Below are 4,035 nucleotides of genomic sequence, written 5' to 3' on the forward strand. Positions count from 1 at the left end.
CCGGCTTCAAACTAGGGCAGTCGATATCTTGCAAACCGTTCGTCGGATTGACTTCATTCCACCACCAAAATTTTTGGCTCCAGAGGAGGTTCAGATGAACCTACAACGCAATTCATATGAGGAGATCTTCTAGGCCACACAAGTCAATCTTTACTTCTGCAGTTGCAGCTTCATTTTCAGCAGTTTCCGGCTTCAAACTAGGGCAGTCGATATCTTGCAAACCGTTCGTCGGATTGACTTCATTCCACCACCAAACATTGCGGCATTCAAAGGAGGTTCAAATGAACCTACAGTGCAGTTCCAAAGAGGAGATCTTCTAGGCCATGCAAGTCAATCTTTACTTCTGCAGTTGCAGCTTCAGTTTCAGCAGTTTCCGGCTTCAAACTAGGGCAGTCGATATCTTGCAAACCGTTTGTCGGATTAACTTCATTCCACCACCAAAAGTTGCGGCTTTCAAAGGAGGTTCAGATGAACCTACAGTGCAGTTCCAAACAGGAGATCTTCTAGCCCACGCAAGTCAATATTTACTTCTGCAGTTGCAGCTTCAGTTTCAGCAGATTCCGGCTTCACATGTGTGAGAGAGAGAGACCCATTTCAGCGCAGTAGAGAAGAGACTCATATCTGCGCAATAGAGAGAGAGAGATGTGATGAGATGAGTGAGTCCAAATGAGAAAAAGTCCTCTTATATTTATACACAATGTTGGTGGGTGAATAGATGCGACTGTTGGGCTTCTGAGCCTACATGAGTTGTAGGTCGGCTTGATAGTAATTCCATAATCAAAATAAATTCATATCTCCATGAATACTTATCGGAATTGGATGATCTTTATATCAATCCTACACCTCTCGACGAGAGGAATCTAATAAAAATATTATTAGCCATGAATAAGATGACCTACATGAAGTTTTTCCCTGGTTGCCAATTTTAACACTCCCTCTCAACCATGGAGAACTTCATCTGAAATCTGTCTATCGGTCGTTACTATTCATCCATCAAATGCACTGCCCTGTACAGCCTAACCCTTGCCCTGCTCTACTCTATTCTGCATGTTCTGCTTTGTCTTGTTCTGCCCTGCACTGATCTGTATTGTTTTGTTCTTTTATGCTCTGCTCTTGCATTGTTTTGTTCTACTCTGCTTTTGTCTGAATTATGAAGAAGAAGAAATGATCGAGGATGTATCATATTGACTCAAAGTCAGTCTCAGAGTATGTACCACTGGTCCTAGACCAGTCTCAACCAACCCAAAGTCAGCGTCATAGTGAGTACAACTCCAATGGTCCCAAACCAATATCATCCTCCACTGACTCAAAGTCAGTCTCAGAGTATGTACCACTGATCCCAGACCAGTCTCAACCGACCCGAAGTCAGCGTCATAGTATGGTACAACTCCTACCACTGGTCCCAGACCAGTATCATTGATCCCAGATCAATGGAGGTCATCCTAGCGTAGGGAGTACGGTAGTTACAACGATGCGTCCATCGGTACTACTATGGTCCCTAACTTCATTTCCCTGCTCATTGATTAGATGAGAGGTACTTCCCATGAGTCCCAGACTGCATGGGTAGGATGCCTCGACAGGAGAACTAATCAATCCTGTCCTCACAGGAGAACACATCAATCCTACTACAATTGCCATGGAGAACACATCAATCCAAGCTGCCATGGAGAACACATCAATCCAGGCCTCACAGGAGAACTAATCATCCTGCTACACAGGAGAGCGAATCATCTTGTTCCACAAGAGAGCGAATCATCTTGTCCCACAAGAGAGCGAATCATCTTGTTCCAGTGTGCACCACCAGGGGAGGGTGAGTCACCCTGTGGTCATGTGTTGCTCTAGTAGGAACCGCAAGCCCTCAGAGCTCCCAGAGCTCAATGTATGCAACATGCAGGACCCTTGTACAAGGGTTTCTTGCCGAATCCAAGTCGTTTGGGAAAATCACAGATTAGATCTTTCCTCAGGGCTTTGACAAGGTGTATCAACCTGTACATCATCTTAATGTGATGGAGCTTCCTTGCTCATCGACTTACCATATCCCAGATGATGTCTATCTGTTGGAGCAATCGACAAATACAGGATTCCTCAATAATCGAATCCCACCTCTGGTTGTTACAGAGAATCACAGTGGTATCCAATGTAAATCCAAACAGCTCACTGAAGAGCTTTCGCAACCAGACCGCCTCACACGAGGTCATGCTAGCAGCAATATATTCTGCTTCAGCGTTGCTCAAAGCCACCGACTTCTGCTTCTTGCTCATCCAGGATATCGAAGCAGATCCCAAGGTGAAACAACACCCGGAAGTGCTCTTACCGTCCACCACACTGCCTGCCCAGTCAGCATCTGTGTATCCAAATAGTCTCACATCTCTGGCAATGTATCTTAACCCATAATTGATAGTGCCACGAAGATATCTCAGCAGATTCTTGGCACCAATCCAGTGTATGTGGTGGGGTTCAACCATATACTGGCTCAACGTGACGACTGCAAAGCATATATCTGGACGGGAGTTCACTAAGAACATTAATGCTCCGACGAGTTGCCGATACTCGGTAGCATTTTGTAAAACAGGTCCAGCAACACTACCGCTTAACTTCTTGAAGTCAAGCCCCATCGGAGTAGTTACAGGCTTGCTGTCCACCATTCCGAATCTTTCCAATATCTTCACCACATATTTTCCTTGAGATAGGAAAATTTCTCCTGGCTTTTGCCACACTTCAAGTCCTAGGAAGTAGTGCATCAGTCCTAGGTCTTTCATTTCAAATTCAGAGGCCAGCTCCCTCTTACATTTGTGAATGAGAGGGTCTGCACCTGTTAGAAAGAGGTCATCCACATACAACACCAGTATGAGGGGCTTGTCATCTTCAACCTTAAAGTAAAGGTTAGGATCGGCTTCACTCCTAGTGAATCCCAGCTTCATCAAGTAGCTATCGATCCTCTCATACCATGCTCAGGGTGCTTGCTTCAGCCCATAGAGAGCTTTCTTCAACCTGCATACACGAGATTTTCGATCATAAATCTCAAATCCTTCGGGTTGCTCCACATAGACCTCTTCTTTGATCGAGCCATGCAAGAACACAGTCTTGACATCCATCTGATGTAGATTCCATCCTTGTGAAGTGGCAAGGGTTATGATCGAGCGGATGGTCGTATATCTGGCAACAGGTGCAAATATCTCATCATAGTCTATACCTTCCTTTTGGGAGAAACCTCGAGCAACAAAACGAGCCTTATACTTTTCCGTGCTTCCATCTGCTGCATGCTTTATCTTGTAAAGCCATTTGGAAGTAACAACAGTCTTGTCCTGGGATCTGGGAACTACTTCCCAAACATCATTCTTTATGATAGACTCATATTCTTTGGTCATAACATCCTTCCATACTTGATGCTTGACGGCATATGAGAATGACAAAGGCTCATTTTGTATGATCGTGCTCATGATGATCAGGTATCCTTGATACCTATTAAGTTTCTTACTTTGATGGAAGGTTCCTCAGGGTGCAGCATGTCCTTCAGCATCATCAAGTATCCCCCTAAGCCATGAAGGCCTCTTCCTAGAAGAGGAAGGCTCATGTGGATGAGGATCAATCAGATCCATGGGTTCTTCTACATCAAGCATTGATTCATCATCCTTTTCTTTCGATTCCCTGGTGTCGACTTCTTGAGAGCTCCTCAAAGTCAGAAGATTGTTCACCTTGCTGAGAGCCATATCTTCGTCAAAGGTGACATCATGACTAATTACGACTTCTCTTTGACCGGCTACATAGATTCTATAACCTTTAGTATTTTCACCATAGCCCACGAAAATTCCCTTCTTTCCAGATGCACCCAATTTATGTCTTTTCTCTTTCGGCACATGAAAAATATACAGGGCTTCCAAAAATTCTAAAATGAGAAACATCAGATTTCTTACCGGTGAACTTTTCTTCAGGAGTCTTGGAACCCAATGCTTGATGAGGGCATATACGGCAATGTTGTAGTTTCAGCCCATAGAAACTTCGGAAGTCTTTGATCATGTAGCATGGCCCGGACAG

This window comes from Pinus tabuliformis, chromosome 1_2 (genome assembly GCF_031772625.1).
Source record: "Pinus tabuliformis cultivar Carrire ecotype Pingquan chromosome 1_2, CPIR1, whole genome shotgun sequence".
Classification (NCBI taxonomy): domain Eukaryota; kingdom Viridiplantae; phylum Streptophyta; class Pinopsida; order Pinales; family Pinaceae; genus Pinus; species Pinus tabuliformis.